The sequence below is a fragment of the Mytilus trossulus genome, chromosome 10, assembly GCF_036588685.1.
Source record: "Mytilus trossulus isolate FHL-02 chromosome 10, PNRI_Mtr1.1.1.hap1, whole genome shotgun sequence".
Lineage (NCBI taxonomy): Eukaryota > Metazoa > Mollusca > Bivalvia > Mytilida > Mytilidae > Mytilus > Mytilus trossulus.
This window is the reverse complement of record NC_086382.1, coordinates 11650659-11667804: the sequence shown is the minus strand read 5'-3', so window position 1 is coordinate 11667804 and position 17146 is coordinate 11650659. Positions and strand designations below refer to the sequence as shown.

The 17146-nt window shown below is 32.1% G+C and overlaps 1 protein-coding gene across 2 annotated transcripts in view; it reads right to left on the bottom strand.

Moving 5' to 3' along the window:
• Positions 1 to 17146, bottom strand: part of LOC134686036 (pyrokinin-1 receptor-like) — a 73531-nt gene that overhangs the window by 30556 nt on the left and 25829 nt on the right. The window lies entirely within an intron of this gene.

Sequence of the window (17146 nt, the reverse complement as noted above, 5' to 3'; positions counted from 1 at the left end):
TCCCTTATGAACACTACGTCATTAAATCGTTCTGCTGATTTTACAGAGTTATCTCCCTGTAGTGTAAGGTACTACCTTAAGAGAGTTGTTACCAGGTTCTTTGATGCGTAGAGAGCGTTTGGCGCACATTTCATGCGACATAGAATTAAAGGTCACCGTTCGGTCGGGCAGCAAATTTGTACATCACGCAAAACCCAACGGCTGCTAAGCCTATCTAAACAAGGAGCATGGTGGCCATTGCTATTTTTTCCTTAGTGCCTCGGAAAGATTTATCAATGTCTATATTTTTACATTGCCCCCAGGAGTATAAAATCTGATTCTGATTTGGCATGGGTTTTGTTTTATTTAAAGATTTCAATGCTCTTCAATTTATAACTGCTTTTCCCTCTCAATGTTATTTGCATTGGTGTGTTGCTAAATAAAGATATGAATCTCAACTATTTTAATCCATTGCAAGCTGTCATGGCGTGTCCTTTGTAGACGAGGCCCGTTCTTATGAACCAAATTATAAGCTTGATACATATGCATTTGATGTGGGTTTTTAGTTGAACAAAAGGATAGTCAAAATAAAATCTGTTCAATACTTAAAAATGTATTTCGAAAATCAACTAACAAATGTTTTACACTAGTATAAAACAAATTGTACAAAGGATCATTCAACTTGCATATGCAGAGTCAAATACAATTGCATACCTTTGAAGTCTAATGGATGCAATTGATTTTTAATTAGTGGTAAAACCAATTAGGATTTAATTGTATCTAAATAAGTGACAGATGGACTTTTATCGTAAAAACAATAAAATGGCCAGCTTCTTATGACAAAAAGTCAATAGACACTACTGCTTCTTATGTACTTTTAATAAGTATATATAGGAAGATGTGGTATAAGGGCCAATGAGACAACTATGCATCCGAGTAACAATTTATAAAAGTATTTCCATTATTGTAACTCAAGGTACGGCCTGTAACACGGAGCCTTGGATCACACCGAACAGTACGGAAGCCGGCAGGTGTCAGGGAAGAGTTTTATTTTTAAGCCGTTATAACGACTTAGCTAAGTTGTTATAACGACTTAGCATATTTATCTTGTTATAACAACTTAGCTTACTTGTTTTAACAACTTAGCTAAGTTGTTATAACGAGTTAAATTAGCTAAGTCGTTTTAACAAGTAAGCTTAGTCGTTAAAACAAGTTAGCTAAGTACAAGATAAGTATGCTAAGTCGTTATAACAACTTAGCTAAGTCGTTATAACGACTTAAATATAAAACTCCACCCTGACACAAACCGGCTTCCGTAGAACAGGAAGCTATAAAGGGCCCCAAAAATTACTAGTGTAAAACCATTCAAACGCAAAAACCAACGGTTTAATCTATATAGAAACGAGAAACTAGAAACAATTATGAACCACATAAACAAACGACAACCACTGAACATCATTCATGAAGACTTGATTAAGGTGGTATGGGTGTCTAAAATAAAATTGATAGAATTTGTTCATACTTTGCCAAAACGTAGTATCATCTATTGATATATGTTGAAAAATATAATAAAATGATAGGTCACCGCGCGTTTTCTAAAGCTACAGGACGTGACAAAATGACACATTTTGTATGGATTACACAGGAAAAAACACCATTTTGTGATTAGAAGCTAAACAAAATGATAGAATTGTTAAATACTTAAGGAAAAGATAGCTTTCAGACAATGCTTTGAGAATATCAAAAGAAAAGATAGGGTCACCGTACGTTTTCTCCAGCTAAAATACAAAATAGCAAAATTCCATGTAGAATCCTTCAGAAAATGCACTGTTTTAGAGTTACCTCCCCTTTAAATGTCAATTTTTTTTTTTTTTTAAACAACCAAAAATAATCATCATTTGCAAAAGTATTAATAGTTTTAAGTTATATTCTTATAAATTGATTCTTTTAAATGAAAATTCACATTACATATCTGCATTCCTGCATCAAATTTTGCTAACTTGATAGAAAATCTTGACCTTTGGTTCTCTGTTTTTTACAATCCAAGATGGAGGAAGACACCCATACCACCTTAAATCAAGTAAATACTGATTCCAATGTACTTTACATAAGAATTATCTAAATCAAGAAAATAAGTATGAGTAACATAGCATGCTTCTTTCATACGCATTCGGTATATAAAGTATATAAAAAATTATATATATATTATATAGTGGTAGCGATTTCTCAACGAGTCCGAACCACGTTTGTTTTGATCACGGCATAGTCAAACTCACGACCTTGTTTTTCTGTTTTTGCTCTAACCTTGTAGCGTTTAAAGGAAAGAACAAGACATTTCAACTAGGAATCAGAATCATTTGTACAATGTAGGGTATTACTTTCATGTTCTACCGAATGTCCTAATGGACTAGCCTTAAATACAGTACTGTTCATCAAGATTGTCGGTCTGATCAAAAAGATTGTGTAATGACATGCCATGTGATGCTTTAAATTTAACCAAACACATGCATATGTTTTATGTACTTGAATTGCTCAGTTTAATTTTTAAGCACGTGCCCAAAGAATTTCTTTTAACAGTTCTTGGCTTCCCTAAATCTAATTCCGAAACAGATTTTCGTATTCATCGACCTTACCATTTGACATTAAGCTAGAAATTCGAACAGAGAACATTGGAAGTGTGGATGGGAAATCCTTGATGAGAGAAAATGTAAACACACGTGAAAAGAAAATGGTTATTTTTTTATTGTTTAATCAAGGTCACAACCGGTAAACTTCTGTTTTTTTTCTTCTGGTTGGTTCCATTAAGACAGGCTCTATTTCAATTTTGTTTTTTGAATTAAATGTATCAATCAAGATTTTGAAAAGTTCAGTTTTTATGTTTCGCTGATTTACGATTACCTCATTACCTTGTTAGTAGGAGAGGTCGATTAGGGGAAGCGACTGAATTATTCGGGTTAGAAATTTATATGTCGTTCATCTTTCTTACCCGTATCCAATAAATGTAAACACATTTTACAGTTTTTAGATGTTATGCAGCATAAATTATCTTCAGCAATATCAAATGAAAGACGTCTATAGCTATCGTGTTAGCACTACTAACACACATAAGGTTCGTTTCAAGGAAAAGAGCACAGGTTAATAGAATTATCATCTCAATATATTGTCCGTTAATTAGTTCACGATCTCATAAAATTGAAATTTAGAACAGCACCCATTTTTGCATGATATAACGGAAGTTCGTTATTGGAAATTTACAACCAAGCTAGCAGTCTGGATTATAATACCACTCTACACGCTTATTGAGGCTTAATTAAACTACATTTTGAAGACAATTTTAGGGGAGTGAAAGGACATTTATTGTTTTGTTAGTTTTTTGCACCAATTAAAAGCGAATGAATATTTAAGGTATTAATCAAACGATGTCTGCTTAATTCAATTATTTTCTTTCGGTTGTTTCATCAAGTAATTTTAAATTATGTCGAGCTAAAGATTCCTGACAGATTAGCCTACGTATTTCATCTATAATTAATTCAAAAAGAGAAAGCAGATTAAAAGGGAAATAGAATTCAAGGCTCATCAACTCTAATACAAAATAATTATATAATATTGTATAATACCTGCCAAAACGACAGAATTTATAATAATTTTTGAAGTAGAATTGTTGAACATTGAATCCCACTTCCCCTTGATTTTTCAGTAGATAAAGCACAACCCAAAGATGTCAATACATTGCGTGCATGTATGAATAAAGACAAATATATTACAACGAGACAGCAAAACGACGATACATTTAACTATAAGACATCAGGTCTCAAAGAATTGAGCAGAATTTATCTGTGTTTAAAATAAAGAAATACTTGGCATGAGTAAAGTTTTATCCAGTCCAGAGTTATAGACAAAATTTCAAATGACATTTCATTGCATGATTATGATATTATTACGTGAGTATTTCTGTAATGACCAATAACAAGGCCAATACAGAAATACACTTACATGTAATAGTATCTTTATTAATTAACTACAGTGTTCTAATATTTTTTTAAATTTAATTTCACAAGATATATAATTTTACCTTGAAGTGGAACTATCAGTTTCTTTTTATAAGATGCAATATCTAATGATCTGGTGCCGTTTCCAGGTGTCTTCACCATGATCTCATTGGAAGATTTTTCTATCATTTTCATTTACTATAAAGTGTTAAAACTTAAATTTAGACACAACACATCAATAGTAATTGGAAAGGTACTGCCATTGCATGTGTAATGCAGAAAACAAATTGAATATATTAGAAAAAAATTAATGTAGGACTTGAAAATGATACAGCTATTCATAAGCCAAATGACCAAAGAACGAAGATTTCCACAATTACAGAATGCATATGCCTGGTTCGGGTTTAAAAATAAGTGAGTTTACAAAACATGAGAAGCTAAAGTAAACAGTAAAACGATTTGTACCATCGTTAAAATTGAAATAATGAGGTCGTCGAGAAATGAACTTTGTGATAATCTACTCGTTCCCCAAACCTGAAATAATTCCATCATCTGCTTTCAAAATGCTTATTAAATGAATGTGACGGTCTTCAGCCTAAAATATATGCCATACTGAACGTTTCAGCATGTTTATGGTAGGTAAATGAAAACTGCGTCTTCCAAACAACTGTTTACTTTCAGTTTGTGTTTATCGTGACTTTCGATCTAAAAGCTAGAGACGTTCCAAAATCCTGTATTGGGCGGATTAGAATTTGGCCAATACAGGAAAAAAATCTATATTGGCCGAGTTATTCTGTATTGACCGATTTGACACCTTATATTGCATAGGCAGTTTTCATCATATTAAGTCCAATAACAGTGTAGTTAATTAATAATAGAAAATTAAAATCATTTGAAGTTAACAAATCATTCTTTTGTGCATGTGAACAAGCTTTACCTTAATTTTCCAAAATATTTTACAGAAACACCAAATAAAAAAATGATGGTGCTTTAAAATACCTAAGATATATGTTTATGGAACCAGACATCCTTTACTGCACTGCAATGCAATGCAGGATTAATTTCCTACAGCTGTGTGAGAATATTTTTTCCCTTTTTCATATGCAACCGAATGTGACATACTATAATTTGGTGGAATTACACCTCGACCAACAAACAGTTTAACAAAACATACAAAGTTATGTAGCGTCAAAATAGTTATAAAAGGTACCAGGCTTATAATTTGATGAGCCAAACGCGAGTTTTGCCTTCATAAGACTCATCAGTGACGCTCAGATCAAAATAGTTAGAAAGCCAAACAAAAAGTTTTGCCATATACGGCTAAGGTATTCTATGCCTGGGATATGTAAATCCTTAATATTTCGAATAATTAATACATTTGCAAACAATAAATTTATATAAACATATATACTGTACAATTGATATTCATGTCAACAGCGACGTGCTGACTACTGTGCTGGTGATACCATCAAGGGCAATGACATCGACCCATTGATGTTAATAGTCACAAAGATTCCTGGCTTATAATTTGATACGCCAGACGCGCGTTTCGCCTACAAAGAACTCAGTGATGCTCAGATCAAAATAGTTAGAAAGCATAACAAGTATAATGTTAAAGACATTGAGACCCCAAAATTTCAAAAAAGGTTGTGCCAAATACGGCTAAGGTAATCTGTGCGTGGGATTAGTAAATCCTTATAATTTCGAATTAATCATACTTTTGCAAACAGGAATTTATGAAAATTCCAATATAATGGATATTCATGTCAACACCGAAATCTGACTACTGGCCTGGTGATACTCGCGGGACGAAACGTCCACAAGCAGTGGCCTCGACCCAGTTGTTTAAATAATGTTTAAAAGTACCAGGCTTATAATTTGGTACGCCAGACGCGCGTTTCGTCTACATAAGAAGAATATGTAAAATAGGTGAATAATTTCAACAATCACGCCATATATGAGCAACGTCAGATTGAAATCGACCTTATGCAAACGCACGTAAACATGTACATGTAATATATTTTGATTGAATGATATGCTGCTGCAAATTAAGGGTAACTGGTACTTTAAGACCATGTGTGGTTTTTATATATAGACAATTATTTACAAAACATAATTTTTATTGCTCTTTATGACACTATTGCTGCTCAGGGAATCAATGTTTGCTACTCCAATTGACAAACTAAGTCATTAAACCGCTGATATATATCAAACAGAAAACATGCTTAGAGGAAACAAAACAATAAACTTGGAACATATTGCATAGAGGGAGATGTAAATGGGACAGAACAACAAACAAAGCAGAAAACAATAAGGGTAAAAATAATCCCTTCAGGTTACAACCTTACTCAGCATCAGTAACGTCACGCACTGACTTCAGCAATTAAAAAAGTAAGTTGTCAGTTAATTGAGGACATACATATTTAATGAGGCAAAAAAATGCCATGGCAAGGAAATTGATCAGGACATATTGTTAATGATATGTTTTGAAAGTTATTAAACAAATAATATTATAGAAAATAAATACAAGTATAGATTTTGTTGTTTGTATTTAAATGCAAATAATTTTAAGATTAGTAAAAATATACCAATTTTACTATGACTTAGTTATTGAATAATTAAACTATAAAAAAGCCACAATAATTTAACAACTTAAATCATATCATAGCTTCGGGATAAATTGAAGTCTTAAGGAGGTAGACCTAGGTTAAGGGAAATAACTCTTAAAATCATCAGGACGTTTGTGTCAACCATTTTCATAAATATATTCTAAGCTTCAAGGTTACATATATTATTTCCAATCTGTTTCAGGTAAATGCTTAAAATACATTGATGAAACTTGACTGTTACAAACGTATAACTGACTTAAAGAGTTATCTCCCTGAACCAAGGTCTACCCCCTTAAAGTCAACCTAATTATCTTCTAAAATAATTCAAAAATACCAAATGCTTGCAACGATAACTGTTCATGAAAAAATATGTTATGAGATGGATAATAAGTGGTCGGTTAATTATCTAGTAACACAGTTAAACCAAATGCACATGTAGTATTTTTATCAGATACAATACAAAGGTAACAAAGAAACAGGCCGGTAACAACCGTTGCCGGATAGTTTTTCTGCACGAGTTGTCAGGTTGACCTGACTACAAGTGCAGAAAAACTATACTGCAGGTTGTTTCCGGCCTATTTTTTTGTTACCTTTGTTTTGTATCTGACTTTTCAAGGAAGAAGTATTACATTTTGCAAGACTGAACATTTGAGAAACTTAAATGGCCTCAAAGCAGTTAATTTAAGTTATAGTATAAACATATTTTTTTTTCATTTCCCTTCAACCGAGTTTTTTTTTCTAGAATCTTTTGATAAAGTTCAAGTAAAAAATGAATGTAATCACATTTGAGACTTTTTAAAATGCAACTTCGTAAAAAAGTTATATATTAAAGAAATAGTTTAGTGGTAAAGTCTGGTAAGTAAGCTAACGTTTGATTTTTATGGATGAAACGGAAAACTGAGAAGGGGGACCTTTTTCAAATAAACAGGCCGTCATCTTTATCTTGATGAAAAAAAACCAGGATGTGCCATTTCAACCCCCTCAAGTTCCGCCTTTAAAAAAATCGTAAAAATCGCACGTTTGCTGCCAAATACATGAATTCAATATTCAGTGGGGGGAGGGGGTTCCGGGAGTTGGAACTCCCTTTTTCGGACGATCAATGCATTTGAAGAGGACATATAGTTAGATCCCACTTTTTTCCAGGGTTGGGAACCGCTTTCTTAAAATGGATGGATCCGCCCTGATAGATTTGTATTCAACTTAAATATAAATTCAATTTTAATATAAATGTATCAAAATAATGAATTTTCTACTTCATTACTGAATGAAATGTTATAAAAAATGTATTTTGTCTTGTTATTGTATATATTAAGACAAATGCATATTTTTTTTATAATTCATGCTTGTCTTTGGAAATGTTGATCGCTATTCATTAAACACGTGTTACTATATGATCCAATCGCAGCCTACCGTCCAAAATTGAGGACATAAATTGAATGATTTTCTTCAAGAGTTGCTGTTTATTTGGACATGTATTACACGAACACTTTTTATTTATAGGATCAATCGTGCATTGGTGAGTTGATAGGGATTTTATCTTTTGATGAGATTTGATTTTTTATTTACATATTTCCTGTCTTTTTTAATTGAAATATAAACGTCGGTATCATCATTTCAATACTTTCAACATTGTCCAAAATACTATTCATGTCCATGAAGAAAATAGTTTATTGACAGATTATTTTGCTCCATTAAAAAGGGGGGTATATTCTATTCTGAAAAAAATAACTATTAACCTTTACAACGCCATCACCAAATATATATATATATATATACTAGAACACACCCGTGATATCGCGGGTCCCTGACTGAATTAAAGTATATAACTATGCGTAAGCCTTATATTATTATAGAACTGGTATTGTCATCTGATAAAGTCATGTCGATTATAAGATGCACAGTTTTCTCTGCTTTCAAAATCTTTCTGTTTGAACCCGTCGACCTGGAACTTATCAATTATTGGTAATAATAATATTTTTTTGAAAAGACAAAAGTGTCTGGACTGGAGTATTTTTTAATCAACAGCATTGTCCTATATTAGTTATAAAGTTGAATTCTTTGATTCGCTGTTTTACGTCATGCCGGCTAACAAATTGAAAACTGTACCTAAACGCCTTAATTTAAGTCCAGATTTTTAGTATTCGTATTGTCATCTTATAAAGTCATACTGATTAAAATACTACAATAGGGAACAATTTGACAATTATTAAATTTAGTAGTGTCAACCCTGTGGTTATGACCCGTGTATATAGCAAAATCATAAATACAATGTACACCGTATGGTGTTGCGCCTGTCAGATGCGGAACGTACAGATAAGGTAAAAGGTAACATGTGAATATACTATTGGTATCGGTATCGGATTCGAGCCGAAACTTGTTAATTTTTGGCAATATTTATTATGTTGACAACAAAAGGGTCTGGAGTTGTTGTAATTCTTAATCAACACCATTGTCTTTTATTAGCTATATATAAAGTTGGATTCTTTGATTTGTCGTTTTTACCCCATGACGGCGGACAAATTGGACCTCGTTATTTTAGTATTATAGATATAATTTTTTTTTAAATTAGCACTATTATATATACGGTATTCGAAAAATCAGGAATCATGCAGATCATTAATTTGTTATCTGCTTGACCATTGTAATTTTTTTCTCATAAAATGTGGGATCAAAATATTTTTTTTATTAAGAAAAAAACATATCCCCCTTTATGAAGTTAAAGGTCGAATCCCTTAGTGTACTGATATGAATAGTAATTTACTTGAAATGTTTAAAAAAAAAATATTGATGCTAACGTAAATATTCTATTAAAAAAAAAGACAGAAAATATGTCGGTGAACTAAAAAGTTCAAATCTAGTTGAAAGTTAAAGTGCACATGAACTCACTGATCATGCACGAGTGATTCTATTAATAAAAAGTGTCCGTGTAACAACCTAAAAGAGTCCGTGTATCGTCTAAAAAGAGTCCATGTAACACCCGTTAATGTACTGTTTTTCTATAGCTCTGCGAGGGGCTAAGTCGTACAATAATAATTACCAGTCTAATTAACGGCTATGTAGTTTACGATGTTCAAGTCTCATAAATTTATTAACAATATACAATGCAATGTTAAAAAAAAAGACAGAAAAAAGAAAATGTTTAACGGATCGAAACCGCATTTATCGACTAGGTTAACGTCGCCTGCTATTTATGTATAATGCTCAGTACAAATCCTCGCCTATTCAGAATGAGACAATAGGACTAAAAGCAAAATCTGTCGTCGAAAGATCTAAGACCGATACACATGTATTTTGTAATTTCCGACATAGGCAATATCGTATCGGTCATCCAATCATCACGTAAAATAAGACGATATCCAATCTCATATTTCAACTTCACATTGCGCAGCAGTCACATAGGTTGTATGAAGTTAACATTTTTCAATCAATACGTGAATTAGTACGGTGACCGAGTAAGGAAAAGTCGCTTATTTAAGGAGTTAAATTGCCATTCGGACTTACTATACGGCTATAAATCACAGTATTGATAGTTCAAAGTTAACATTTGACTTGTCGTCAAAAAATCGTCCGGTGCAATTTTCGCAAAATGGACTTTGAAGAACGTTAGTTTACTTGAACGAAAAATCGACTTAGAAAAGTTTTGAGGTCTACATTGTAAAAGAACATCCGTGATATGATTTATGTTGTTATATACTTTGTTGTTACACCTTATTGTAACGATTTCAAATAAGTTTAGCAAAACTAATCCGTTATTAAAGAGTTTATGTAAAAGATTAGCAATATGAATATTTTGCATTTAATAGAGTATGTTTCAATTGAATTTCTTCTTTATTTTCTAACGCAAAATGTAAAATAATTAACATCGATATGATATTTCATACCTTATTAATCAATAATATTAAATTCATTTATCTCAGAAGCATTATTTCAGCAATTCAAGCCAGACACAATTCAAAATGCTCATATGAAGGAGCTATTTGAAGCTCATACACAGCCTCTTATAGATACTTATAAGCAATGGGGATGTGCTGTATCACTTACGTTCAAAAACTAAGATGTTTCCTTGATATTTTGCTTTCAAATGTTAGTGCAGAACGAGAGGGAAATGATCAATTCCTTGAGATCGTTATCCCAAATGTATCCTTATAATTTGTGTAACCAAACGTACCAATTACTGAAGGTGGATGCCAGTTAACATATTCGATATGCTTCAACTTTCTGATAATTTTATAGATGGCTACTTTGCTTTAAGACAGACTCCTGGACATTTTAACGGTACATGGGCCGACATGGCAACATAAAAGATCGTTATAAAAGCCGAAGGGGATCAGGTGGCACTGTAGGCATAACAAATCAAAAGTCCGCGCTTGTTAGATTGATCCTTACTAGACATTTTTAAGAATCCCTTAGTCGTGTAACGGTAAAAAGGGCTGAAATTGCTGCAAATTATGCGAATTCACAAGATGAAACAAAACCAACAGCAATGAAAAGAGATGAAGAACATGTTATTGCCATTGTGGTCTATCTGAATGATCCATGACTGATCCGTTTGACATCTTCTCCCTGTCTTATTACTATCTCTTCTAGAATGCATGCTACAAGAGATTTTCCATTTCTTTGCTCACAGCTGTAGATGAAGGCTTGAACATGTCTAAACATTGTATCACTAGTGCTCTTTCTTTAGATCCAGTCAAGGAGTTTTTATAGTCAAATATCAAAGTCAAAACTAAAAACGTTTGAACACATGACCACAAAAACATACCTTAAATATAAATCGGAGGAAATACTTTTAGGTCACATAAATCCATAACTTGTATTTGGACGTGCACTGAATTTCGCCAAATGTAGAGATGATGTTACCGTAGAACATGTTCTGTCGAACCCTGTAGGTCCAATTTGAATTTCCTTTTTTTGCAAGATGACGGCACCATGAGAAAATCATGCAAGTCTGATTTGGTGTAGCAATAAGTATCTGAAGTCTCTTGTGCACTTTCCTTACCTTTCTTTGTACCATCTCTCTCAACTACATTAGAGATGGTATGAAATTGGTTCAATGTTTTGGTATTAAGCTTCCACCAAAGTGTATCAGATTATTGAGGGGAGAAGTATTCCTGACTGCAAAACTTTGAAATATACCCTATGATTCCACCTGATGTGAAATTGTCAAAGGCATTTATACTAACACTGTTAATGGTTGTCGTAACTTGTTTAGCACTCAATAGGAGACCTAGGTCGATTGTCACTGCCATAAACTTTGACACGAAGTTTAGAGAAATGGGAAAGAGCGGACGAACAATCATACGGACCTCTAATACAAATGTGATTGGTCTGTGTGTTCACTACTGTAAATATATGAAACATTCAAGCGAATTGTGATTGCAGATGGGGAACATTAGCAGTGTAAAGGATGGCGGAGATTTTCACTTATTCACTAACTATGTGTCTGTTTTCCCGAATAATTTGTTAACTATTAACTGCTATACATGCAGTTACCGGATGAGACACAACTTTGTCTCTGTTTGAAGTAGGTAAACACACTGTTTACAAGATTTTGATGGACACGCACGACTATTTCAGTGGTTTTTAGAGATTGACAAAGATAAACCCCCTGCTTTGACATGAACGTTAATTTCAAAGCTTTATGATCAGAAACCTCTCTTTAAAACTTGCCACCAGTAAAGATGTAAGTTTATTCGGGTCACCTCCCTGTGAAGCGGCAGTAAAACAGCATGTTTCACGTACTTCGTTTCAAACTAAAAATTTGGACCGCATTACACATTTCTTAACCTCTATTCCGTCAATTTTACAATACGGTTGGTGAAAGTTATACGATTTATTACACCCCGTGAATTTTAAAGGGCATATGTCAGCAGATTTCCTGCAGGATCTTGTGTTTTCATTGATGAGAAAATCTCCATGTAAAAAAGTCAGGTGTTTGTTCATGTGTAATACCACCAAATCATGGTACGTCACATCCGGTTGCATACGAAAGTAGGTCTAAAAAAATATTCCCTTGAATTTGACCGTTGTAGGTAATTAATCCTACATTTTATTGCAGTAAAACTATTTCTGTGTCATAAACATATGTCTTGAGTATTTCAAAACACCATTATTTTTTATTTGTGATTTCTATAGAAAATTTTGTAATCTTGAGGTTACATGGTGACTAAACCTTGTACACAGATAGAATAAGGGGAGAAATTTGATTGGTTAACTTCCAATGATGGTTATTTTCTTATATGCAATGAAATGTTATGTGAAACTTTTTCTATAGAACTGGACAGGATAAAACTTTACTCATGCCAAGTATTTCTTTATTTGAAACAAAGATAAATTCTGCACAATTTTTTGAAAAGTGCAAATTTAACAAAGACTAATAGGGGAAAATCAATGGTGGTATTACACCTTCACAACAAAACCCTACATGTCCGGATCTTTGCTACTGTAAAGGGTCAGCATTATGTAGAAATTTTAAATCAAGTTCCTTGACAGATGAACCAGAAGATACTCCTGGTAAAATTCTGTTGTGTCGATCTCTTTGATTAGATTTTTAATTGTAACTGTTTTCGAGGTATTGAGTGCTTTTTGGTTTTAATGAATTATATGAATGAGCTTAGGCAAAATACGCCTTCATTCTAGAAGGCTTATTCAGGTAAATAATAATATTTATCTTTTATTGCTGAGGTTGAATGTCAGCCGGCAAGGTTACTACTGTAACTTTAACAGAAATTGTGTAGAATAGATCAAGTGTTTGAAAAACGCCAATTACAAGAATAAATCGATTTCCTAATTCATTTTTTTTTACATTTTCGAGATAATTCATTGTTATTTGATTTGAAAACATGTCTGTATCTGAAATTTAACCAAAATAGCTGTATATATCTTCAAATTTTAAAAGTATGGAAGAAAAAAAGAAAACACAAAATTTTATCTTCTTTGACCTTATTTCATGCAAAACTGTTACCACATTTCTTTTTGACGACATCGATATTATAAAAGTACACATTTTCCCGAATCCAATGATATATAATATAGCCATATAGTATGTTTGACGATTAAATATAAAAAAAACATTGGGTCTGGTCACCGTACTAAATGTCCTGCACATTATATTGACTTCATTTATAGGGGTAGCTCGTTACAAAAAAAATGCTGAAGCAAAAATATGAGGACAATATACTGAAATCGACAAAACACAAGTTTTACGGTCTATCGAGAATCGATTGAGCTGGACGACATATTGCGTCTGAACTCAATATAGCCAGTTTTAAACAATACAACTGATCGCATTTAAAAAAATCTACAGTTTGATGTAAACACAACTTGTCCTCATATTACAATGTTTATATTGTTTTTATGAGGATATAATTGTTCAATTTGTCGGCAAATTATTGTCATACGAATGTGTGTTACTATCTTGTCTCATGGTTAAAACATTGTTTGAAAATTACTTGATAATAAAAGAAAATGATACAGAAAAAAACCAAAAGGGAATTTAAAATAAATAAATAAAAGGAACGCGTAAATAAGAGATAAATCATTCAACACCATAAAACTATAATAATGATTCAGGAAGTCTGCTATGCACTGTAAAGAGAAATCACTAATAACATTTTAAGTTTATTTGTTTACTTTGTTTTGATAAATATTTCAGTAAGTGTCTCGTTTGTTTCATCTTGGGTCAATATGGGATAATGGACAAGAGTTTAACATGTTTCATTATGATCATACAAATATTTACTAAATGGTGATCGATTGGTGCAAGTGTATTTACATTGATAGTTCATTAAACATGTGTTTACGTCCATTTTTATCTAATGGATTATCTAATTGTACTTATAATGATGTTGACCTTAGACGGGTTGAAAGATCTGGCTGAAAGAAGTCTGGCATGTTTTACAATTACTTGGACCCTACACAGGTGCTGAACAAGTGTGGTTTGCAATTGTTTTAATCATATACATTTGATATACTGGCCTTAACTATGATAGTGGATAAATTAATTTGTATTCCAAACAAATAATTGCATTTTGTCTCATTGTTTTTATTGTTTTTATTGGTTGTTCGAAATGAATGCACACAAAACCAAAAAACTTTATAATAAAGTAGATTCCGATTTTTTATATGACATCAATTGTATTTTTGAATTCGAAATTCTTACAGATTCTTTGTGTAGTGTCTGTTATATTAATGTAATACTTTACTATGATTGACGCAATTAAGAGCTTGAAATATAGCTTTGTTGGCAGATTTTGACAAATGTACATGCAATTTGAATTCCAGTTATATATTCTTGTTTCATTATACCATTTACTTTTATTCGTTTAAAATCAAATAATTACTCTTTTCTAATAAATAATAGAATTCAAAATTAATTGAATTGTGGTGGTATATGTATAATGAATGTTAGAAAGCGCATCGGACGCATGAAATCATTAAACGTTTTGTTTTAAAATTTTTTAGACACGTAATTGAATTATACCCTTTTCCACATCTTTAACAACTAACGAATAAACCAACGAAGACCTATATATGGAAGTTACAGAGGAATGTGTGTCTTCAAAGCGTTACTGGTATGAAAATCTTTCAAGTTTAAATCAACTGTGAATGTGTAAGCACAAACCTTTATCATGAAAAAAACAGACATACAGTTATAATGATGCCAAACATGTCCTTTGGTATTGAAAAACATTTGGAATGTTAATATAACTGCCACATTAACGTCCTATTAGGAAGCTATAGGTGATATAAAAATCCTTTAGTTTTAGTATGATTGAATTTAACATTTAAACATTATTCTGCACGAAAACTGGGCGTGCAGCCGTTCTTCTTCATAGTTTTATATGGCCTGTTAATTAGTTTATTTTGAAACTTCTGGAAGTTTAATTGATTTGTGTCAAGGTTTTTGTTTCGTAACAGAGGAGTCTCATTTCTTCTGAAGCTAAAACTTGGCTCATATCAATAATGAATGAATTAAATTTAACAAACCGGCATCAGTGTTAAAATTGAAATAAAATACATGCTTCAACAACTCTTTACAATGCTTGTATAGAAACGTAAAAAAAAATGAATGCACCAGTTTGCAAAACATTATATCAATCAACTCTCAATTACGACACCAAATAAGCAATTGGACGATCACAGTACGAATTCTTACACAGTATTTGGATCTCATGTTCAAACAGAATTATGAAACTGCAATAATACAAATTCAAATTTTAATGCAAATCCTTATTGTCATTAATTCTTTGGCTGTTCTTGTTTGTTCTTCTTGGTTTATAGCTCTTCACCCTTTTAATAATGAATCAGGTTTAGATTTTCAGATGTTTTGGCCTCGAGCATCACTGAAAATACATTCATTGACAAAATCTCCATCAAGTGCTTCAAACTTGGTTCTGTTTGGGTTATTGTTATTAATAAGACAAGCCTGTGAAAAATATAAAACGAAACACAACGTGGGCTTAGAGCAAAATGAAAAATCATAAACTAATTTATTCAATATAACTATATATAACTAACTGTCCAAAGTTCTAAATAGGAACCAAATTTATTTACTTGAGAGGATATTAAACGGGTTTTACATGATTAAGAAAATCTTTATTTTCAATAAAATGCGTTCCTACATATTTCAATGACACGTATATATTTCTTAGTTGCACGTTAATTTGATGATATTATCAATACAATAGACAATGTTAGACATCCATTGGGTAACTTAAGTGAAATCTAAAAAGAAATAATTTTCAAAAAACAAAAGAAACAACATCTTTAGAGTTATCATCAATGATTCTATTAATAAGATACATAACACTGTAATGATGTAAAGTTCTTTTGTATGATAAACTCTCCACATGAAGAAGCAATGTGCAACAAGGTTTCAACTATCTAAATTTATAATGGCAATGTACATTGTCTTGTAATATTAGTTGAAATTTGAATTGTGTTCCCTTTTCTGTCGTTATAGCACTACGATTGATGCCTTGCTTTATTTTTGATCACACATTGTTGTTAATATAATTGAATCTTATGCAACTATCATACAAGTGAGAGATTAAGCTAGCTATAAAATCATGTTTATTCCAACGTTAGGTACACAAGGAAACGCATATTTACAGTCCGGAATATTACAGTTGATTTACATTCATTTGCACTTATGATTTTGCCATTTGAAAAGGGACTTTCTAATTTGAATGTTCCAATTAATTCTCTTACTTTTTAGTAGTTAACACAAAAGGACAAAGTGAATACTATTGTTTCATGGAAAGGTCGTGCTTCTTATATTAGACAATCATTTCACAGGCCAGTACTGCATTTTCACTAGTACATGAATGATTTGTTCACATTAAAAAAAATAACTAGGAGCCGGGAACGGTTGGCTGTTGACAAAGTTAAAATAAAACCACCAATGTTATTGTCTTATTATTAATCCTGGTGGAAATCAGGAACCTTATTAGTGTCTTTCCTCGTGTTGATGTTTTCAGTTCCGTCAAGGTTTGTGGAAGATATTTGGTATGGTATATTAGATCTGTCTATAAATAGTTACAGGACCAAGGCGACTACGATATACTA